Here is a 26,562-nt window from a genome sequence, read left to right on the forward strand (position 1 = left end):
TGGTTTCAGTCAGTAACTCTGTATCAGACTCTGACATTGAAATGAAGGAATTAGAATTAAAATACAAGATGGAACTGGGGTTCGGGAATCTGAAGCTTCAGACAAAAGAACGAGAAAAATAAATATATTTACAAGCAGAAGACAAAGAGAAAGAAAGACAAATGCAATTACAAGAAAACAGATGTTGTTACAATATGAGAAAGAGGAGAGAGAGACTGGAAGGTGATAAAGAAAAACATGCAAATGCAGTTAGACAAGAAAGAAAAAGAGAAATAAAGACAAATGCATGGAGAGAAGGAAGAGTGAATATCAATGTAGAATGAAAGAAATGGAACTGGCAAGTGAAAAGCACATTCATACTTCAAATCCAAATTTAAGTTTTGATTTTGCAAAGAATATTAGATTAGTGCTCCCTTTCAGAAAAAAGAAGTAGACAAATATTTTCTTTATTTTGGAAATGTTGCTGGAAATTTGAAATGACCAAGGGAGCATTGGACTCTAATATTACAACGTGTACTCACCGGTAAAGCTAGTAATATTTACCGTTCACTGTCAGTTCAACAAAGTGGTGACTATGATACGGTCAAAGAATGCATCTCAAGGGGTTATGATTTAGTCCCTGAAGCTTATCGGCAAAAAATCAGAAACTATATAGAAGTAAATGGACAAACTCATGTCAAATTTGCTAGCGATAAAGAGCAGTTATTTGATAGACGGCGCTTAGCCAAGAATGTTGAACAAGATTACTTGAAGATTTCAAAAACTGTGTCTATAATGACATTAAGTCTTATCATGACGAGCATCAAATTGAAACCTTGGAAAATGCTGCTCGTGCTGCTGCTGATTATTCTTTAACTAAGACTTCTACTCAGCAGTCTTTTGGTAAAAAAGTATTTCAGCCTAATACAAGCCCATATAAAACTCATACTGGCACAACTTCTAAAAATAAAACTTTGGTGAAGCTTGATTCACGATCCTTGTCTCTTCCTATGTCTACCTATTGCAAGAAGAACGGACACGTTATTTCTGATAGCTGCAAATCGAAAAATAGGCATTAGGATCAAGACAGATCTATTCCAAATGCTCTTATTTCTAAGCGATCAAGGTCATGGTCATGTACCGAAGCTATATATTTGTTGGGTCTAATCTGATTTGATTATGGAGAATTATGAACCATTCATATCGAAGGGATCTATATCAATCTTGGGTGATTCAGCCTGTCCTCTTCCTATTAAAAGTTTAAGGGACAATATAGCTTCTCAGAGTCTGTTATTGTCAGGTACTTTGCCTTTTTCTGAGAAATATTCTTCTGATGAGAGTATACTTATTCAGGGATTAGAGTGCGGCTTTGCTAATGTTCCTCTCCGTTGTGTAAATGTGTCATCAGACTTAGTCTCAGGACCCGTCACAGTCGGAACAATCTCTGTTTTACACGTTGAGGGCAATCAATTATAACTAGGCAACGACCAGCCTGGAAACAAGTTTGTGGTTAATCCAGAATGGATCAGAAACTCGATCCAATTGAAAAAGAATTCCCTGATGTGTTTCCAGCTTGTGCAGTTACCAGAGTAAAGACAAATAAATGTCTTGAGAATGATGCAGATAATGAAATTATTGCTTTAGCGGGCGCTCTACGGTGTGGTATTTTGCATAGGGATAGAATTTTAAAGAAAAAGTATTTCCCGGGCTTTCCTCACGGGTTATACTGGCTATTTAAAAATGACTTTATATATATTAGATAGAGTTTGAGGAACCTATAATGCCCTTTATTTTTGTTGTTGACTGATTGGTGTAATATGGGTTATAGAGTATACAGCTTGGCCTTACCTAAGATGTGCACCTTTCAAAAACGTGCTAGCTCCACTTGGTAATTTTCACTTCCTGAACTTCAGAGGTACATTGTATAAAAAGAGCAGATAACTATTTTTTCAATACATTTGATATATTTGGTAATTTATTCAATGCACTTTCAGAAGCTGGTATTGTCTAGTCTGGCAAAATTTATTTTCTCTATTTTAATAGCTGCTATGGATAGTGTACTTTAGGCTAATTCAGGCTGATTTTTAGCACATTTTAGTTAGCAGTGTGCCTAGATCATGTACAATTTCCAAAAGCACAATATCCAAAGAAATATCATCCACATTACATTAATGTAGCATACAGGTATCCCAACATTCTCTCCATTGTGCCTGTTTTAAATGCAAACAACTTCACCTTATATACGTTACTCTCTCAAAAGGACATAATAACTGGTGAACGCCCACTTAAAGAGAACATAGGTATTATTATTGTATGATTTAATTTTGATTGTATTGCTGAAACATTTAAGTCGCAAGCATCAATACAATCCTTTGGAATAATTATCCTGTGTTTCCCCCCACAGAACAGTATTTATGAGTGTCAGAGTCACTAACAAGTCCAGCCCCCCCCCCTTAAAATGTGAGCTATTTTAAAAATGGACATTACATTTTGTCAACATAGCAACCAACCAATGTTATGCTGAATGACAGGAACATGAAACTAGCCAGAATTATTTATAAGATATCAACAAAGAATTTTACAATTTGAAAAGGGATGGAACATATAAGGTTCATAAAGGTCAAAGGTCAAAGTGTAAAATTGTTGCCTTTTGTTTAATATGGAAGAAGCGAATTTGCTTTTTCATCATTTACTTTTTCATTTCATTGGAAATAAATGAAAAGAAACATTTTCACCATATATTTCTTTTACTTATTGCAACAGTTTTAAATTTAAGTTGATTCTATTCCTATATTCTAAAACTTCTAATTCCCCAATAATTAACGTCACTACTCACACAAACATGCCTCATGGCAAATTATGTAAGCAAGAGAAAAATGAGCATAATTAGCTCATTTTCATGCTTAACATCAGTATTAATGTACTATTTTATTCAGAACATCATACATAATGATATGAAAATAAAATAAAAAAATTGCATACGTGATTTACATTGGTTTTAAGGTGGCGCTCTACAGTTTCGTGCATAGGGTTAGAATTTTAAAGAAAAAAGAATTTCCTCGGCTTCCTCACTGGTTATACTGGCTGCTTAAAAAGACCTTGTATATCTTTAAATATAGTTTAAAGAACATATAATTCCCTTTATTTTTTGTATGATTTATGGGTGTAATATGGGTTATAGAGTATACAGCTTGGCCTTACCCAAGATGTGTACCTTTCAAAAAAGTGCTAGGTCCACTTGGTAATTTTTGCTTCCTGAACTTCAGAAGTAAATTGTATAAAAAAGAGCCGATAACTGTTTTTTGTATATGTTGTGGTAATTCATTCATTGCACTTTCCGAAGCTGGTATTGTCTAATCTGGCAAAATTCATTTTCCCTATTTTAATAGCTGCTATGGATAGTTAACTTTAGCCTAATTCAGGCTGATATGTTAGCACAAGGGAGCAGACATTTTAGTTAGCAGTGTGCTTAGATCAAGTACAATTTCCAAAAGTACAATATCCCAAGAAATATCATCCACATTACATTAATGTTGCATACAGGTATGCCAACATTCTCTCTTTTGTGCATGTTTTAAATGCAAACAACTTCACCTTGCCTGTGTCACTCTCTCAAAAGTACATAATAACTGGTGAGCGCTCCCTTAGCTGAAACATGTTTTGGTCAAGCTTTCGGTGAGGGTACTTTGATTCCTTGCATGGATCAATCAGAACGTATTGATCACAGTGATCCTCTTTTAACGACTCATTTTCTTTATTCTAATCAGGGTGATAAACGACAATCACTTGTCGTTGAACAGGAAAAATATCCTGAGATCTCCTGTTTGTTTAAACTGAAACTGAAGCTACTGATATTCCTGTATGTTGTTTCATTAAAAATGGAATTCTTATCGGAAAATGGAGACCTCCAGAGGTACCTGTTGATGACGAATGGTCAGTGAACTATCCATTTGTAGTTCCAACACCATACAGACAGGAAATGCTTAGTTGTGTCCATGACACTCCATTGTCTGGTCATTTAGAGATCAATAAATCTTATCGCAAGATCTTAACTCACTTCTAATGGCCAAACATTCATAGGTGATATTGGTAAATACTGTAGATCTTGTCATACCTGTCAATTGGTAGGAAAACTAAATCTAAAAATTCCAAAGGCTCATCTACAACCTATTTCTGCTTTTGACGAAGAATTCAGTAGAATTATGGTAGACTGTGTTGGTTCCTTCCCTAAGACCAAGACAGGTAACCAATACCTTTTGGCCATTATGTGGAAGGGACATCATGCTAGATTGTGTTGGTTCCTTCCCTAAGACCAAGACAGGTAGCCAATTCCTTTTGGCCATTATGTGGAAGGGACATCATGCTACATGTCTGCGGTATGATGCCCCAAGGCTAGACATCACTATACACTGCCACACTACAGACATTGTAGGAATATAACTGGAAAAGTGTTAAAGCTGCGATAAAAATCCAAATCACACTCTCGCGCACACAAACACACGAGATAATGTCTTTATTCCTTCGAGTCTTAGCAGGAAATAAATAGTTCAAAGATGTAGTATTCTTTGTTCAATGTGAATCTGTTTACATTTTAAAGGGGAGCCTACACCAATAAATGAGAAAAAAACTAACGGCGAAATGATTTGATGCTGAAATTAAAAATATACTTAGATCATTGATATGCCTCAGACAAAATACATACAGACTATCACTGTACATTGAATTTTGCAATATACTTCATGGTGGTTCCCAATGGTGTATTTTAAAAACTAACATTTGATCATTATACACCCACCACTACCACAAACTAGCTAAAGTGTATGCAATTCAGTGAACGCAGTATGTATTTTAAATATAATTTGACTTGAAAATATTACTATTAGCACAATATCAGTCTTATTATATATTTGGAAAGATCCAAAGATGTACAAGTCACATTTTTCTTTCCTGGAGTTATCAGTAAATATACGGCTGCTGATCTCACTGCTGTTCAAGATTTATCGAAATCTTAAAGGACCTGGATTATATTCATTTTAAGCTTTCAAACCATTTCTATTTCTCTAAAGAATGCAGATATGACGAAACGTAAACAATGCAAAAGTTGATATTTTCCACAAAACTACTTACAGCATATCACACAATTACTAAATGTAATGCAGAGTTGCATACTGGGGTTTTCAAACCCTTGGTAACTTCAGATACAATTTTCGATTAATAAGGCTGCGAAGCCCGTATAACAAGGTTCCTGGTCGAGTTAATAAAGACGTAAAGTAATAGTTCATTCTATTTTGTCAGTTTCATGATAAATAAGAAATGTTGGTTATTGATGTCAGTACTCGTTACACGTACCCATACACTCTTTGTTTAATCTCCAGACTGTGCGGAGAAAAATAAATAGGATTTGACTTGTATGCAACGCAACGCTTGTTTTATGTCGGCGTTGGTTCAAGATTTAGTGTTTCCTGACACATTAAAAGTGAAGTATAGCCCCGGGCGTGGCGTAATATTTCAACACGGGTATCAGCAATGCCATTTAATACGAATCCTTGATAAGCGGGCGGAACGAAAGTCTAAGTATATGTAACAAGCTTAATCGTTTTAATTGTACATATATCCAAATGGTATATGTTTCAAATTGTCAAGAAACACGTCTACAAAGGTGTTTATATTTCGGAATAACAATGCTACGATAAGCAAAGTAATCTGAATATTTCGTTTAGTTCTACATACAATGTTACAGTACTGAAGTTAAAACTTAAAAAAGGATGGTGCAGTTAGATGATTTACGTTATGTGTTACAAGCAAGCATCATCGTATTAATCAACTAAAAATCTCTATAATTCGATGGAGTCAACATGAAACTTTATATATCATTTGGTTATGGCAATAACCCCTTTATCTTTGAAAGTATGTACTTTCTACAGCATAAATCTACAGTTAATGGAGGGCCTTGATGGGGTCCAAATTACAACAGTCTTTAAACGTCATCTTTATAGTTTTATTTCCGGTGGAAACGTAAACGATACATGTCTATCCTTGCAGTGGCTTTCTCTAGATACTCTGTCCTGTTAAGTTAAACGTATAATCTTTCGTTGCAAATGCAAGAACTCAGTAAAAGGTATTACTTATGAGGATAATCAGGTAAGATTGAATGAGTGCTTCAAACGATTGCTTGGAGCTTATAACACTGAAGGACGATATTTCTACATACAAGGTATCGAGAAGATTAGTTGTCCTATGTTGATACTTTTATAATAAGAATAATAAACCGTCTCGATATCAAACAATTCTCAGAGCCTACGTTTCTGGTCACAAGTGTGTAATTCAACGATTAAAAGAACACTTTAGAAACAATTGTGGAATAAATGTCAAACTTTTTGAGCCGTTTAAATGCGACTCCGAACTTTTCCAAACCTACCACACTTATCGGACTCAATATGGAATAAATGTGAAGAAATAAATTATTTGTTAGTGGATACCTCCCAAAAGTGTTGGTCCACGCCTTTTAGCGGCCCTCAGAAAAAATATCTACCTCAATTATAAATGAGAGACAATATAACTGAATCAAAGAAAATGATATTTGATGTGAAGAGTAAGCTGATATTAGAAGCAGGTATTCCACTGTAGATAACATATTTACCCTAAACGCACTGATATGTAAATATTTGAGGAAACAAAGACGCAGGAAGACCTTGACCTTACTAACAAGAGTTTTCTTTATCATAAATTAATAAATAAAACTATCAGTAGCAACAATGCTTCCAGTACTAAAAGACATATATGCAAAGTCGAGATTGTGTGGGAAAACGCCAAATGACTTGCTATAAATATCTAACTGCTCGGCTGAGGTAAGGAAAATTTGTATTATATCACCTATTTCTTTTCTTTATTTCTAAACGATTTAAAAACAATTATTTCTGACCATAATAACTGTGTAACACTAGAATTTTCTAACTTATTTGCACTGTTGTAAGCAGATGACATGGTTGCCTTTGTCGTCACTTCTGTTCAGCTTCAAAGAATTCTATGAAAAAAATAAAAGAACACTGCAACGTATGCAAATTAAAGATAAATCTAGAAAGAAACACTAAAATCGGAGTATTTCAAAAGGGGGATATTTGAGGAGATATTCAGATTGGTATTTTGGTAACTGCGTAATAAGGTCAGTATTTTATTAGAGATATCTTGGATGAGTATTCGCTTCTAACCAAGTCATGGTATATAAGTCTAAACACGCTAAACGCACAAGCGGCAAAGTCGTGAAGACTAGACTTAATCGGTTTTGTAAATTGTCTACAAAAATTATCTTCCAAATATGTAATACTAAACATCTGGTGTTTCCACAAAATAATTGACATTGAAGCTGTACCTGCATCATACATATTACCAGATGTTTTTCTCTATAATGAGATGGATTGAATACCAATGCAAGTAGCATTATACAGAAGAATGCTCAAGTATTGGTTCAAATTAATAAAGATGACTGATGATAGGGTGCCAAAACAAGGCTGGAAGGTACAATTGACACGTGACTGTTTGGTGAGTAAAGTTAAGAATCTTCTGTTTTCATAAAGAATGGGAGAAGTTTGGGTTCATCAATGGATGGGTGATGAGAAATTATTTTTCATTGTATTTAAACAACGTTGTAGAGATTCTTGTGAAATAAAACTAACTGGAGAGTTAAATTCAATGGATATATTAGGTTGTAAAATAAGTTCAAAAACAATCTGAGTTCTCAGTATTATATTGATTATTAGAATTTTAGTACAGTGTTAGCTTGCTATGCATGTACATAAATGGAAGCTTTGCCATAAAGGCAAAAATATGTAGGCATTGAAACATCTCTATGTTGAAAGATTGTGCTGTTTCACTTGGTTGATAAATGTCCCATGTATGATAATTTGATAAAGACATATGTACTTTAATAGTAATGCAAATAAAATATACATAGAAAGCTAGCCTGAAGCATTCGTCCGTGTGCTATGGACTTCATCAGCAGACGGATGTGATCTCTACTGAATGTCAACACCATTCTTCTGATAAATTCCTTAGCGTAAGGACGAAAGCTTAAAATTAGCTTTCTCTAATTGTGTGTGTATGTAATTGAAAAGTTAAATACATTGTCAAATATGAATATTAATAAAACAGTTAATCCCTCACCAAGATAATAATAATAATAATAAAAATAATAATAATAAATGATAATGAGGCCAATGTCGATAGTTATGACTTCATAATGAAATTTACATAATAAAATTATCTTCTCAAATTGTAATCAAAGAAGTAGAAAGTGTAAAGAACATAAAACGAAAGGTCATGTGGGCTCACATATTTTCTTTTTCTTGAAAGTACTAAAGGACAACTTACATTTTTGAATGGTGGACTAATAACTATAAACGCATTATCATTAAAAAGGACATGACAAAAATATACATGTAACCAACAAAACTTGTAAAGTAATAGCACCATTTATTAGTGAACAATCGAAATGTTGTTGTTGTTCTTGTTGTTGTTGAATTTACGGCATTTTCAGCACATGATTGGTTATACATGGCTTCCAGTATATCTGGTGGATGAAGATCGCGAGAAGAACCACTGATCTACGGGAAACAACTGGCAAGCTTTCTCACATGCCCAAGTTGGCTGAGACAGAGATACAAACTCATACGGACAGAGATGAGATATCAGTGTTTGGTAGAGGCGAGGGCCCCAGACCACCCCCTCACTCGGGGTCTTGTACCAGTAGTCACCTGGAACCCCATAACAAATAAATAGTATCTCTATTATTAACTTCCAACTATCAGATTACATTTTGAAGATCCATGTTTCAATGAAAACTATCATATTATACCTAATAAACAAAGATCCATATCAGTGACTCATCTAATTCATTCCCACTACAAATAAAGACGGGTAGATTTCAGGAAAACGAATTAATTTCGTTTTTAAGGATGTATGTACCATTCCGAGTTTGGTTGATATAAGCATTCTATTAATATATTTATCCAGTCTGTATTGGTTGTCTAATATGTATATGCATTGATATGTACGGGAAAGCAGTCCAACTCTAATACTGCTTTTTTATTGTAGCTGAAGCGGCATCCTTATAGTACGAGACCTGGGCCAAAACAAGGAAGCGGCAACCCAGTGACACTGATGGGTGTAATGAAAGCATTGTTATAGTTGTATGCATGTACTAGTTAAACGTATCGAAACAGTACGTGATTGATGTGATGTTAAGTTCAAATTTAAACTTAAGTATTTATTCCATTAATGGCAGGTAATGATAAACTACAACAACCTCGACCTTGTAAAGAAATTAAATGAAGACAATAAAATGTTTTCCTTGAAGTGCTATTGTGTATTATGGGTACACCATAGATGCCAATTCCTCGAATAAATGTGAAATGGTTGGGCAACGCCTTTTACTATTTAAGACAAGTTCAGGCGACAGGCGATGACATGTGCCTGCAGTTTTGATGTTTACTCCAAGTAGAATGTGATTTAGAATGTGATTTGCGAACAATTAGACAATTACTCAAATTTGAAAATATTAAAACAACCAATGTAACTAACGAGGCATGTGTAAAACAACAGTGCTGATACAGACACAAATGTTACAGTTTATATATTGTTCATAGTTCAAAAACGTTACCACAAGTCATTAAGTCAGTCTGTATAGTACAACGTGGCTGAAGCACGACGTTATTATCATTTAAGATCGCTGCAACATAAAACCATACAAAAATGTCATAGGATACAGTAATCTAGGTACTATTGGTCAGAACTAATATCACAAATAAACTAATCAACAATTTTTACTTTACTCCTTCTTTCCTTTCTTCTGCATACAAAACATTCACGGAAAATCATGCAAAATGTAACTCATCGTACAGAAGCCCATAAACTGAGGAAGAAAACAGAAGAGCAATATCTTTTGGTTGCGGTAAGGAAACCTTAAGCACAAACAACCAATATTAATGATCTATCCAGAGAGAGGCAACTCAGGGGGATTGATATTCGTACAGGTCTGCAGTGCAAGGCATAAACATGGCATCTATTCAAGGACTACAAAATATGGGAACAGTTTAATTTCTTCACATTCCAGAATAAATCCAAGAATTTCATCTGGAATATGGTACACATGTGAACAGTAATTCAAGTTGAAGTGGCGGTGCGAATAATTAGAGAAATAGAATTTAGCCACCTTGCATATTTTGAGTTTTCCAATGTAAATACCCGATAAAATATGTATTAGTAAAATGAAATAATATTGAAAATAACCATCTATAATCGCAACTTTTGATCATTCAAAACATAACCTAATACTAAACAGGGCACGATTATATCTAATAACGAATGGAGCTGAGAGGACAATACTCACAAAACTGCTACTATATGGAGCTCAAGTTAAGCACATACTATCCAGGATGTATATATATATATATATATATATATATATATATATATATATATATATATATATATATATATATATATATATATCATCGTCCATACTTTTTAATGTGATCAAACGGGTTATATTCCATCTGACTGCGCAAAACATCAAGTAGAACACAAGCCGAAGTACACACTAGATAGCATTCGGCCTTATAGTTTGAAGAAGAAGATGACATCATTTACGGGTTTGGTTTCTGTATTTATGTGGCTCATAAGGTCAATTTGCGGTGTGAATTATCTGCGGAACAAATAAAGGGAGTTGCCCTTCTAGTTCGTTTATCAAATGAGCACTTGCTTAGGTTCTCAGAATCATGCTGTTTGCGCTTCTCCACTGCATCTGCAAGTTTCCTCAGTTGCAAATCAGCATGAATAAGACTGTGACAAGAGGAACAACCCTGTGTAAGACCATCCCATGACTCAGAGTAAACGTTAAAATGTTCGGACAATGACTTGCGGTATTTTTAGATGTTTCTTGCAACCACCATTAGAATGCCTTTCCTCTCTTTCAGCTTGCCGTTGAAGATCGTTGGTAGTCGCTCTTCTTACTTTCTGGTTATGTGGCCTGCCGATTCCATCTGTAAATGCTTGATTGCCTTTTCGTGTGAGAGCCTCCGTGCGTGTCTGGGATCATCAGTTTCCTCAGCTATCCGATATGAAACTGGTTCAGCTTATTTGCATGTTGTCTATACACCGTCGAGGTTTCGGGTGGGTACAGCAATACAAATGCTTTGTAGAAAATCATATATGTTTACCGACTGATACCTCTGCGCTCCCACCCATTTGCACTTAGTATGCTAAAGGCTTTAGCAATTATGACGTTGATGTCATCGTCAGTGTGGCTTGCACGTGTTAGTGTAATACCGGAATAGGCGATCTTGTCCGCAGACAGTACAGCGTGACCATTTATTGTGCTGGCAGGCTCTACGTGAGGCTTCCTGGTGCAGGCCGGTGCAGTTAGTTTGTCTTGGTGATGCTGATATCGCGACTGAAACTGCTGAAGCGAATATACAATACTTTGTGCATATAGGATTCACATTTTGCATTCTAGCGGACAGTCGTCCGTAATAGGATATCACGAACATTCACTTCCGGTAATTTCGTCCTTGTCCTTAGTCACCTCAGATTGAGGAGCTTGCCGTCAATCCGATATGTTATTTCAATACCAATGACATAATCACAGACGGTGTCAGTAAGCATGCCAAAGAACGTCATACTGAAAATTGTGGGAGTCAACATTTAACCTATCATGACTCCATGGTGACGAAAATTGTTGAGATGACTGAATGATGTTCATGGTACGAGCAAGCATGCCATCATGGAATGGCCAAACCTTTGCGAAGAATTATTCTGTGCAACCACATTTTGCCGTAATCTTCCAAAGGCATTTATAACTCACCGTATCAAATGCTCTTGTCAGTTCAATGAATATTGTGCACAGGGCGGAGATATGTCTTTGCTTTCTCATGGAGTGGAGGTGCTGCAAACGCTTGAGTTTGAGCAGAACACCGTCTCTTCACGGTTAGTAGATTGTTGATCTAGGATGTTTATGAAGTGTTCTGCACATCTCCTTGAGTTTCCATATATAACAGTTCAATCCGTGTATGTGCCCTGTGCGAGATTACAGCTTTGTGGAGGCATGCCGACATTGTAACTAATCCAGATGCTTTGCTATTTGACATCAGAGCACTTGCTTTCTCAGTTTCAGTCAAATAGGAGGAAAATAAATTGATACGCTGATTTACACTTGGGACAGTCGATCAACCGTCTCTTCACGGTTAGTAGATTGTCAATTTAGGATGTTTTTGAAGTGTTCTTCACATCTCTGTGGTATCATTTCGTTGTCACTGTAGTGTTGTTTTGGTAGCACACAATATTTCCCTGATGACTGTGACCAATTGATTGCCTTCAAAGTGTCAAAGAAGTGCATCTGAAAGATAGCCAACTTTATTGGATACTATTGGAGTTGGCGTCAATTGTTTCTAACTTGCTGAATATTTCTTCGACGAATGCCTATTTCAAAATCTCATTCTACCTCTCTCTTCCCCTGACAAGGGCGTAGTCATTGAGATGCCAGTGCCTTACTAGTCTAGAATGTCTTGATGTGGTTTGGCTTGTAGAACACATGTTGATGAGTGGTTGGACGGAATTTATGTTCAGCAGACTTTTTTCAGTATGAGGTGCATGTGGTTGTTGTCAAAGCCAATATTGACAAAGACACCTCGCCATGTTGGTGACCTATGAACTTGCGAGCAATGAATTCACCAAGGGTGGTGAACTCCTCTGCATTCGGTACTCCTGCAATAAGAAGATCCAGCCTTCCTAAACTTCGTTCTTAATCTCATCTGGTTGGTCATCGTGAGTGCATAGCGCAATGCTAATTGCATGTTGTTTTCTAGACAGTCCGAGTGTCATAGGCATTAGTCTGTCAATCAGCTGTTGTATCTTATTACTAGATGTCGGATCTTGTTACTGTATGCAAAAGGGGAAACATGCAGAGAAAACACATTTTGAAAATCCTTGGAAAATACTTATCAATCTTAGAATAAAAACATAATCATAGTTAGATATCTTTCTAGAGCATAAACAGAAAACGAAAGACCAATTTTATGCCAGAGATCGCAAACTCATTGAAATAGCTCCACCAGTTATATACAAACATACATAAATGAAATTTTTGACAAAATGTAATCATAAAAAATAAATACACTCGCAGTTATAATAGGAATGAAGGCTGCATATTGAATACATTTTTATGTAAGCAAGACAAGAGAAAACGGCGTTAAAACACATATTCGTCAATCGTCTTTCCATCCCGTAATTGTCACCGCCACGCTGCTGGTAGCGGTGTACATTATTCAGCTCAAGACTGGTTACCAAGATTTTGATCAGTTGGTAGGTACTGATACAGTGTCTTCCAGCAGTTCACATCAATCTACTTTGGTATCACAAGGTGCAAATAAACACACTAGACAAAAAGGTGTTATTTTGTTTGAGAAAACTTGTATTGTACCCATTCGAATCCAAGCTCGATATAAAGGAGGTATACATCGGTTATGTATGTTTGACTGATATGCTATCGGCACAGTGCCACCTCATCTCTCCAATATTGGCAAGATTTTTGTTGAGTCAGTATATGGAATGTTCAATTCCGAAACGGGTGACTGCAGGACGTATTTTTCTGCTTTATCCGCTCTTTCCTTACCCTTTGTGTCAGTGGCACTTGGTAGCCAGCAATACTGAGTATGTTTTCCAGGCTGTAATAGAACAATATGCCTCTGTCATCTGGAATATTAACATGTTGTCAGAGTTAAGATTATTTAAGGCTTTAGATGGGAACATGTAATCTGAAAAGATGGTTTTATTTTGTTTTTTTATCAGAAATTTCAAAGTAATGAACAGCTTTGTGGATTCACTGTAAATTCTATAATAGAAATTTCGGCATTGCCATGCAACAGGCTGAATATGATGTTGTGGGTGTTTCAATTACATATATAATTGACTGAGTACTACAAATAGTATTCTCGAGTCCATGTAGCAAAGGATGCCGGAGCTTGTGCCACATGAACTAGGTCCCATTAGTTTTAATAATCAGTCAATAACATTTAAATATATACTTCAAACATTTAATCGTTATGTTACATTAAAAGGTTAATACAAATGAAACAATAAAAAATTTTTGTTGTATTTCTTGGTTTACGTGTTCTTCAATTTATGAATGAAACCTGAGCATCGTGTATTAATATGCTCTACTTACTACAATGAACGCACGTTTCAGCAGTGAACAAAACTTCGCGCGATAAAGAGAATTTCATTTAGCCAAACGAAAAAAAATATAGATACGAAAAACTGTTGATAAAATGTTTTTTTTTTTTTTGTCTTGTGATCAGGATGATATTATTTTGTGGCACACCGGCTTTTGAGAGTGTGCAAACTGTTGTTTTCCTGACGGAGTGAATCTCGTTACTATTCGGAAGTCCCGCATTTCCACCAGCAACGTTTGTCAGCGTCCGCAGGATATTGTGTCCCATCGATCATCGGCAATACCTTAAAATAAGGATAACGAGATTCCAAGTACGGTATAAAACAGTCTTTTTCAGAGTGAATACAAGTGATTCACTTGATGATTATATCAAAGGTTAATATAACTATCTCTCTTTCTCTCTCTGAATTTTTCTTTGCAATTTTAAGGTTTTGGATGTTCCATGGTTACTTTATTTATTTAATTTTGGCGGTGGCTACATTAGATATTTCTTTTAATTTCAATTTGGACGAGAGCTATATCTAGCCGTCACATTTGCGAATAAAAACCAAAGGTTCATTAAGATAGCCTATCATTAGATCTAAGTGGATTTTCCTATTGTCCTATGATTTCTGTTCACATTCCGTAACGATTGCTGACCATGTTTGACATCTCGCTGGGATTTGTTTGACTTTATAAGACATTTCCCACGTCGGCTGGATTTATTTGTAGTTCTCTTGCCTCCACCATTGTCTCTACTTCAAACATTTGAACATATATATGTAACTGTTCTGGATTCATCTTGAGCAAACCGTTGAAAACGTCGAATGTTTGGATGCAGTCAGCCTTCGTTGCTATTACTTTTTCGACGTAGACAAAAGTAGTTCTTCGAACGCGGTCACGTTATAAGCATACAAGGAAGCGGGTAATAATTTTACTTATCTCCGGTCAAAACCGCTGGGTATTGACCCGTAGCAATAATGTTATAAACTAATGGGATTATTTTGTGAAGTACGTGATACATAATAATATTGCGAAAAATTACAGGACTTTATTTAATATTTAATTATTGACAAAATCGCCTCCGAAACCTTTCAAAATTATATATATATATATATATATATATATATATATATATATATATATATATATATATATATATATATATATATATATATATATATATATATATATATATCTTACTGTTAACAGACTAGACACATACTATTGACATGTTCATTGCCAAGACGCACTTTCACCTGTTATAATTATTACAAGGCCTTAGGAGTGTGTGTGTGTGTGTGTGTGTGTGTGTGTGTGTGTGTGTGTGTGTGATTTGGATTTTTAACGTAGTTTTAGTAATATTTCTGTCATATCGCTACGATGTCTGCAGTTTTGCAGTTTATAGTGACATCTAGCACTGGGGCATCAAGCCGCAGACATATAGCATCATGTTCTACCCAGTTACATTATCCTGACACCAGGATGACAAGTCTTAGCACTAACCTCTTAATGCTGAAAGCCAAGCGAGGCAGCTGCTAGGAATATTTTATAAGGTTTTTATATGAATTGGTCGGGAATCGAATCCACGTCCTGCTGCATCCGAGGCGAAAACTTTAACCACTTAGACCACTGGAGATGTATAAGTAAGACAGTAGGAGCATCACTCCTTACTGTTTTTTACTTAACACGACGGTTGCGTTGGAGAAGCGTCAAGGTCAGAACATGCATTGGGAAAGCAGAAACTTAAACATCACTTAGTAACGTCAGCATGCATCCATTTATTGTATATTTCAGTTTGTGTTATATGACAGATATCTCGACATTTAAATCTCGAAATTTAAAGTCTTTTCACAATAAGCATATCATAATTTATCTCCTTGCTTATGCCCAGTATGTTTGTTGTTTCTCACTTCCACGACTCCAATTAACTTCAATATAAGGTATAACGGTACCAATTGCGCAAGTCCAGGTGGGCGGAGCTTAAGGTGTATGGAACATTGTATTCAGAATTAAAGAACAACACTAGCTGTGATTGGTGCATTATGTAAGAGTTGTACTTTCTGTTTGGCTTAAAAAAATGTTGAGCCTCTTGGCAACATGTGAGTTTGTGTTAATTTCTATCTAGATCATATTTTGTATTTTTTATGATTTTTTTAAAATATGGTACACATGGCTGAAAATGTGCTTGTTGTGACTAGATAACTCTTACCCCTGTCTAGTTCCAGTAGAGTTATCTCTCTTAAATGCAATGGAGTACCTGGTTATGTCATTGTCAAATTGATTTTTGTTGTTGTTGTTGTGGGGTTTAACGCCATTTTTTAGCACGATAGGCTATACATGGCGGCCAGTATTAATGGTGGAGGAAGAACCCGGAAAACCCCGGAAAGAACCACCGACCCACGAGAAGCTACTGGCAAGCTTTCTCACATGCCCACATTGGCTGAATCTTTGACTCGAACCGCCGCAGACAGAGGTGAGATGGCAGTGATCCGTAACGAAGAGCGCTTTAGACCACTCGGCCACTCGGGGCCCCTCATTGTCAAATTGACAAACTAGCATTGTTCTATATGACAGTGTGTGACATGCATGCCCAAGTAGGACAGAAAGTATATTTATTTCACAAAACATTAGCATTGAGGTATATGGAAAAACAATTGGTACCGTGATACCATAAGAATGGACATTTTTTTAAAATGGCAATCAAATTATTCAGTCTACATGGTATATATGAATGACATGAATTTAAATAACCGTTTGAAGTATTTCATCCTTCAGTACATTTCTACTACATATAACATGCATATTAACGACGGGACTTTCACAGGAGCCAAAAGCACACAAGAATGTTTACCATGTTGGCAAATGCCGATTGAACAATTCAAACTTGTACTATCCATATTTCGATTGTATACAATCTCCGAAGAGAAACTCAAATGTGAAATATGCGTTTTTTGCCTTATATATATATAATGTACAATAGTAAGAGACTGTAGATGTATGAAACAAATCAGTTCATTCAACCCGATTCCAGAACTGGGTGAGAAAGAGAGTGAAATTACTCACAATTTTCATAAAATTGATGCAAATTTAACACAATTAAAAGCATGCATTCTTTTCACAAATACGTTCGCGATTCCCTTCTAAAAGCCATTTGAGTATAACATTCTTTCAAGGCTAATATTTCACTAGCTTAATATCAATAACTCGAAATATGAAAATCAAATTTATATCGATGATATAATATTTCAAACAAAACTTATTTGAATTTCAGTTCAATACATCTAATTAGATGTATTTGTTATTTAGTCAGTTATTTTGAATATTTATGGCATTATACTATGTGGGAATTTATATGTTGCCGATTACTCTACAGTTGTGTGGTTTGAATCGCGGAAATAATCAGTGATCAGGAAGCACATTTAAACTCCCTTGAATAGTTTGCTTCCTTTCATAAAATTTACAGTTTTAATTCCTCCTCGTCGTTTTTAACTTATTTGACAAAAGTACTATGTGACCATTCGAATGATGTATGTATGTGGATTGTGTTACGGTCGTTCTTTGTTTCAAACAATCAAAAGAAAAATTACGAAAGTTACTAAACGTCAATTTGCTTTGGCAAGAAACAAAACCCAATTTTTGAGGTGTCGGTTCAATTTCTCGTTTGATGTATACTTTACTTATTTTCTACAATTCTCGTAAGATTATAATGTTTAGTTATTAAACACATACATTAACAAAACGTAAGGTTTACATAATGCACGTTACCATGGATATTTGCCAAATAATCGCTTGTGCATGCCCATCAAGAAATCAAATGTACCTCATAAACCAAATCTAGGAGAAAACTGATTACAGAGTGCAGTATAGTTTCATTTTCTACTAGCCAATTGGATGTCAATCTGATTATAATGAGCAACAATGTTTAGCCCAGAGAAGCTACTCCTGCTAATATTACAAAATGTCGGGTGAATTCATTTAGTTATTGTATATACTAAGACGTTTCGATCAAATATGAGTCAGGCCCAGGGGCGGATTAAGGCTCACTGGTGCCCTAAGCACTGACAAATCTTGTTGCCCCCCTCCTTTCCACGTACACCTGGGAAGATAATCCTAGGGTGCACCATGATCAAGAAACAGAACATTATGATCAATTTGCACTAGTTTTATCAATATTTTTTTTACAAATCTTCATTCGTTTATTTTTTTCTTTTCACCCTTTTCTCAACTTTGTGGTGCCCCCTTTGGCCCTGGTGCCCTAAGCAGGTGCTTAGTCTGCTTAATGGTTAATACGCCCCTGGTCAGGCCAATCATGTGAGAAGTGTGGATTTGTAAAATTTATGTCAGACATAGTTATGTAACAAATCGATGAACATCATTTATCTGCATTTTGTTTGTGTTGAATTAGGAGACGAAAACAAAACCTTCGTACATTTCATATCTTGATGATTTACTTTAAAAAATAAAATCACCTAAGATAATCTATTTTATCCAGAGCAGACTGAGTTTTTGAACAATCAGGTAATTACCAGTAAAATGTGCATTCAAATGTAATGAGAGCCCAAGACCTTTTACGCAATGGTGCAATATCTTATTAATATTTAAATTGTTACACAAGTATTCATTTTGGATCATTTACCAATATCTATTGTATAATCTAATGGCGTAATGAGTGATATAACTGTACACGCAGAATTCCACGCAAGGTTCTCGGATTCCACAGCAACACAATAGTTCTGATTTGGAACTGACAAAAAATGTATTGGCCGCAAAATAAATAAAGATGTCACATATAATCTTTCCCGTCTTAAATTAATTCCAGCCTCCAACTATATTAAAAAATTTATTTCTCTTTACCAAATTCTGAACCATAGTTAAGCATGTACGTTTTTATCACAGGTACAGTTCCACCGTAAAATCCTTTCCGAAAAATGTAAAAAGGCATGAAAACAAAAACTGGACTGTAAACTAAAGGAAAGACGTCATGAAGCCTTTGTTCTTGAATGAGATTGAGCTCTGAATGATTTTCGTTCCAAACCTTTACTATCACGTTTCTGAGTTTTATTTTACATAAAATAGACTGGGCAGACTAATATCAACATTCAAACTGCAGTTAATTCGATGCAAAAATACAAAACGCAGTCAATTTATGGATGACAATAACAAATGGCTTGTTTCAACTATTATTATCAATGTAATGTCAGATACTGAAATTCGCAAATGAAAAATCGTATTTGAAACAAATAAGGTCGGGGTAGCCAATTAAATTGTATGCATCTATGTGTCAATCAAACCGTTGGGCAAGAAGGAATCAGTTCTAATTTTAATTATGTCGTGTACAGCTGTCATAATGTTAAAGACAGGCGCTGATTGGTTTCCCAAAGGAACCAAGTTAATTCATCAACCTCTGTTTAGTACTGACTCGGACCGTATATTGTAACTTAAAATGATTAAGTGTCCTATGATTTATTCAGAGTAGACAAATTTGTATTATCTGCAGAAACTGCACAAGCATTAATGGCAAACAAACCACTTTATAGCTGCAGACAGCATGAAAAGGAAAACTTTCACCTTGTGATATTTTCAAGAGTATTTGATCTGCTACGGGTATTATGCTTTATTTTCGGAGATTGCAAATTCTTAAATGATTGAATTCGATTCCACGAGATAACAATGTTCGATAATTTATTTCGTTCAAGGCCTCGATAAGTGTGAAATAGCCTTTACATTTCCTTCATATACGGTATAGATTGATTATTTAATTTTAAAAGAAAATTTGTAGAAAAATATAAAGCGTGTATGGCTGTGATATTGTTCAACAAATAAAGGTCATCACAGTCTTAGCATAAATGTCGAAAATATCGAATCAGATATACAGCTGCGAAATTGTTCAATTGAAAACTAATATTGTTTTATACGGTAAGATATCTTTAAATCATGTGTCTATTAAACCACTTCACCTGAATGACAGCAAGAAAACGGATAATGTATTACGTTGCTGATCATCTAAAGAGTGGTAGAAAAGGTACTCTCTCTCTCTCTCTCTCTCTTCTTATGCCATTTGTCCTTGCTACTGACTTATTTCCAATTTCTGCAGTTCTCAAACCATGCCATATAAAATCATTCATAGAAACGAATCACATTTTAGGGCATCCTTGTCAAATATGGTACAAATTATTCAGTTAGTGATTTTAAATTTATATAAAAAAAATTAAAAGTGCTTTATAATGTTTTTTTTTTCTTCTTTCCTCTACAATAAAAAACTGGTCAACTGAATGTCATTGGAAAAACTCAACGAAAGTCTGGCGGAAAAATACAATAAACGCATGATTTGACGCATGATCTGACCAAACACGTGTTGTTGCACATGGCAATGTTTACCGGAACCCACGTGATGACACCGGAAACCGCACAGACGACGTCGACACTCAGCAATTAGCTAGACCTGAAACGCAGCGAAGACCAGTAAATTATTAGGAATGTGGTCAAGACCCTCACACGCAACATGTGAAGACTACAATGCGTGAATATGTTTGGAACAATGAAAGCTTGTATAAATACAAAAATAATATTTTAATTGATTATGTGTAGTTTGTATAAATATGAAAGCTTGTATGAAAATAAAAATAATTTTTTAATTGATTATGTATAGTTTAAGCAATACACAATGTATCCTTCTCTGGCCCCTTGCTGGGCCCCTCTTTGTCTACTTTGGTTTCTCTGCCCATACATTATGTCACTGCAGCCAATATATGTTAATAAGCTATTAAATAAATTTATATACGTTGTCATGTTGAACCAATCAGATGTCTGAGTTGGGGCATGTGATCAAACGTTGTATCAGTTAAGGCGGCATCATATAGCAACTGGGACGCCTGTAGAGATGCATTCCTATCAGGGTAGATGCTGCATTTAATTTTTAACATTATTTGCGGGAAGAAAACACCCACCTCCCCTCCTTCTACCAGGTTCTTTATTTGGGACATTTCTTATCACACGATTTGACATCTGTGCCTCTGGTATAACTTGGGGCAAGTCAAAAAGTCAATTTGACGAATTTGCAGAAAAACATTTTGTGTGTAATAAATTTAGAACGAAAACAGACGTTAGGCAGATACTCGGCAGGTCTAACCGTATTTGTGAAGTCAACATTAGTAGAAAAAAATTATGTGAAAAGAATTTTCCTTGAACTTTGTCTACACTTTAAAAAAGGCCACCTAGATTTAGAAGGTCACCTAGATTTAGATAAAGAAAATAAACATTGATCGTATATTTATCAAAACAAGGGTATCAGATATATACTTTGACACTGATGAGAATGGGGTCCAATTAATTGAAGAAGGAGTTTAGTGAAAACCAGTAACGTCTTATCCTGATGCTTTTTATATTTTGGCTGTGGTCTTCATCAGTAGAACTTGTAACCTCGATGAATATTTAGAAAATTATATTGCTGTTTTTATATCTGGAGAGACTGTTTTCTATGAACCAGATGAGTTTGATATGAAAAGAGAATAGAAAGATTCTCTTTGTAATGCATTTGATATATCACTGATTGAAATATATAAAACATACTCTATACATATCTTAAATTGTAGAATGCATCAAGAAATAGACGGAAGTTTCACATGTATCGCAAATTATGGGGCCAGCGTAGTTTACTATATGATTAATTTAACCGGCTTCTTTAAATATTTTTCAGATTTCGAAATTGCCTCTCTGTGTGAATCTGTACGTATAATATGTGGGTTCACGTTTCCACTAGCCAACATTAGAAGCATGCAAATATCGGATGAATGGTATTCAAATAAACGATCTGATACGTACGGATGGAATGAATAAGAGGTCAAGAATTTATTCATTCCAACGTAAACTTTCTGAATTTCGATATAATTTTAATCATTTTTTATCACATATCCGCGCAATGTCTGCAGTTCAGTGTAACGAAGTTTAGAAAACACAATATACTGGTAGGATAAACGATGTGATCACTCAAAAAGTCCCATAAATTTAGATTTAATATTTCCTCTCAAAATCTTACAGACAACAGAGTGAATAGAAACAGTTTCAAAAATGTGATTTGCATGAAACTAGAAAATTCTAAGTATATAAAGAGAAAGAAATTAATGGAATCAATGTCAGGTGTCTCAATGGTTTGGAAGCCAAGCAAATGTACACGCACGCATAAAGCATGCAGTGAAGGCACAATCTCTTGTCATCAGTGGAGAGTACTTCGGTATTTTTACTGCATCGTAGTGACTCAGAAATTGATCACTATTTTCAATGTATGACCTGTGATGATAGTTCTGAAATTCCTATATCTGATTCTGAAGTTCTCTCCAGTATCTGAATCCCAAAAATCAGAAAAGTCTGGTGAATCCGATTGAATAATAGCCGAATATAAAAAAACGCCATTCCAAATATATTGTCCTTATTTAGTCCAATTATTTAAAGCAAATTTTAATACCGGGTACAACCCCCAAACAATTGGGCAAATTTTAATACCGAGCACCACCCCAAACAACTGGGCGAAATCATTATCTTTCCATTAAACAAGAAGTCTATTCGGATGACCCAAGTAATTACAGGGGTATCTATCTCATTTGACATCATGAAGACAATGTTTACAATTATAGTAAATCAAGGCATCATTCGGCGACGCGAAGCTACTAACATAAATGAAAAGCTCAATTTAATTGGCTAAATTTGGTTCACACATGATGTAAGAGATGAAAAGTATTTTTTATTGAATTTCAATCAACGTCTTAAAAACAATATAATTCAGGATTGGGATTAAGCCTTAAATAAATCAAACAGTCATATCACTATATTAAATTGTATGATACTTTTTCGGTCCAGTTTTATAAAACCGTTAATTTACTTACCTTTCCAAAACTGCATTAAGCAGACTCCTTTCTTCTGTCCATACCTTAGCAGCAGAGGAAGAACGGAACTATATCACCCCCGCCCCAATCAACGTGCATGTATGTTAAGTAAAATAATTCAAATAAAAAATGAATATCACATTGTTTTACAATGCCCTTTTTTATGTAGGTCTTAGAAACAGATTTATACCGGATTTTCATTAGCAACAAACACCCATATGAAGACATTTTCTATTATCTGATGAAGTAAAAGAACCATGGCAAACTATCTCAACTTGTACAATACGTCTTTTCATCAATATTCGGGAGAGATCAAATGTTTACGTAATTTTATTATTATTTTAGTATTTTATGTGCATATATGGAAGATCACAACTATGTAGTTATGTGGTGCTAGCTCTGTTTAATCTTCTACGTATACTTCTGTATTAAATCTACTTTTAATTTGGCGCTCACTGCAATATTGTTGTATAACCGTAGAATAAGAGGCAAATGACGTACATTGCCAATTAAATATTGTTATTAGGATTGTCATAAATGGACTAATGTAAACTCCTCACGTTTAAGGCAAGGTATAGAGTACAATTGCCAGATGTTTTACCTATAGTTCAGTCCAACATGAACTGATGCCATTTTATAAACTGTTTTAATTTAATTCTTATGTTTTGAGAGGTACGGGAATATAGCTGCATCTGAAAGAACTGAACTTTTTATGTAGACGAAAGTAAATGCTTTTCAATATTGATTAACTGAGTCGTCTTCCATTTTTTAAGAAAATTCGTCCTTGAACTTATACAGAACAAAAAGATTTATTATGAATATTTATCACTTCATTGTTTTGTTTCTTCCATTTTCCGGCAAATCTGAGGAAGAAAAAGCAAACACAAAAATAAACAAACAAAACTTCCCAAAGAAAACCAAAATAAAACATAAACAACATAAGTAACAAACAACAAAATGGTTATCCCAACAGTTAAGCGCTCTTTCACGAAGTAGTATTTATGTTGTTTATATCGTATTGCCCATACCTTAGCAGACAAATTATTTACCCCAGGTTTCAACAACGAATCAATTTTATGCATTTGTAGGCTTAGTGAGTCTCATAATAGTTAACCAAAAATTGTTTATGTACCATGAAACAAGGGGTTATATGAACTGTGTCAAGCAGATTATTTTTCTATTTTCTTTGTAAGAATATTTTCTTTAATTGGTAACATTTAGCAAATGTGACCTGAAATTAAATGATACTGATCTGGTATTATGCAGCTTTCCATGTTTTCGTCTTAAAAGAGAGCTTGATTATTTATTATTGGGTTAATGCTGTAAGACATCTAATTGTTAAAGAGAGTTTGATTATTTATTATTGGGTTAATGCTGTAAGACTCTGATTGTTACAAAACGTTAGAACTGAAAACAAATACAACTTTTTCAAGAAGATGCTTCAAATGAACCTACTGATCAGCCATCAATCAATGGCAGTATTTTAAAATTAGCTGGACAAATTGTTTAGCAATTATCTGATGTCAGTTTAATGCTTGACAAGTACTGACTTGTTGTTTACAGATGTAAATAAATGTCTAAATTTGACAACAAAATAAATAAATGAAAAATCAAAAAATAAGTAATTATAGTATCATGTTTTACAATGTGCACAACCTACTGCAAAGAAATACATAATTATAAGTGACTGTTTATTTCTTGCTCTAGGGAATCGAATATGCTTGTAATCTGTATTTTAAAATAGTGAGATAGTTAAGATGCAAGGCAAGCCATGCTCTTTTGATTACAAATCTCAACATTACAGTCCCACTTGCATACATGATCTTTAGCAATGTTATTATCCGTTTTCGTTGTTGTCTCTTTCAGCTCATTGCTGCAGACTGCTTATCGGCTGCTGGTAATGTGTTCATTATATTATTCGTTGGTGTTTTATTTTCGGGGCCCATACCCATTGCAAAACAAAAGCATCAAGGATATAAAAGATGTACAAAATGTCGATATTTTAAGCATCAATTTATGGTTTCTAAGAGCACGAGGATGTACATAACACTGTCTTCGTGTTAGCATTTCAAATCAAACGGTTCGGGGTACACAACAATACATCTTGCTGCCCTTTTCTAGATCCAGGAAAAGCCTGTCGTCTGCATCCGATATTTAAATGTACAACTATAAGATTTATCCCAAAAATATTGGACAAAATTAAATGGGCAAGCTGTGTAATTCTTATGTACATTGTTAACCAGTGATGTAACGCCAATTACCGAAATTCGCAACATCATTTCGCATATAATGCAGACGATGAGAAAGCACTTGTGAACAATAAACTCTCCTACACACATATGGCGGTCGTCGTAGTAAAGAAACTCCCATTTGCTTTTAAATGCGACCGAGATAACAGTGCAAGATTCACCTTTGGCGACAATCAAGTTAGAAAGTATAAAATTAATAAATGAAATGACAAAGTTTTGTGTAGTTTGCATAGCCTTGATGCTTTTTGTTTTTGTCATAAATAATGTAAACGTATTATCAAATATATGCATCGTTATTAATAAGAGCTCCTAAATAACATACCGCGAAGAACCTGATGGTTTCGATTGAATTGTCCTTTCTTGTTATGTCAAACCTTTATATTGTATAAACAGAGTACGTCTAGCCAGTAAACTGCAATAATATTTTTATCATAGAATTGTGTGGCTTTGTTTAATGTATCATTCCAAGATTCAAAATATTAATTCATGTTACCTACTACACACTTTTTGTCAACGGTTATGTCCATTTCTCCTTTCTAATATCAGTTATCATTCAGTGCTAGTTGGCTGTTTCCATTCGTTTATCTACATTTGCGGTTTCTTGCAGCGAACCCTCTACCGTGAAATATTGCATGATAGAATGTTTTGATTTAGAGCATCTTTACTACAATGTTTAGCACACGAGAGAGCTTTCTGATACAGTCAACTTTTATTGTATTTTACATTTCTTGAAGGAAGCAAATATTTATTTGTAAAAAATGTAACTAATTAGCAAACTATTTTCCTTGAGTGTTTTTAAGCAACATTTGTACTGTGAATAACCCTAAATATCATGTATTGTTGAATTACTCTTTATACAAACCATTTACATCCCCTGTTGATCTAAAGCATCGTCATCATGGTCCGTGGTAAAATTCGTTGACTAGTGCAATAAGTTTAACATATAGGATTTCTCTGTCAGTACCATTTGTGATTAACGTTGTAACCGATAACATTCAGAAATATTCCAGGTATTTTCATGTATTGCCTGCATGTAGACGAAGCCATTTATTCGGAGTCCAATTTGTTTAGCTGGATAGGGTCACTTTGTATATAATATTGCTGGTATTGATCTGTGTTTTGCTGCTTTGTACATGTATGTACTGAATGTGAAAGCTTCCCAGTCAGGTACATCAACTTTTCTTGCTACGTGTCTTTAAACTAAAATCATTTTGTAACGTTCTGGGATAAATACGGTTTTAATATTAGTAAT

This window comes from Sinohyriopsis cumingii, chromosome 16 (genome assembly GCF_028554795.1).
Source record: "Sinohyriopsis cumingii isolate HCF-2022 chromosome 16, ASM2855479v2, whole genome shotgun sequence".
Taxonomy (NCBI): domain Eukaryota; kingdom Metazoa; phylum Mollusca; class Bivalvia; order Unionida; family Unionidae; genus Sinohyriopsis; species Sinohyriopsis cumingii.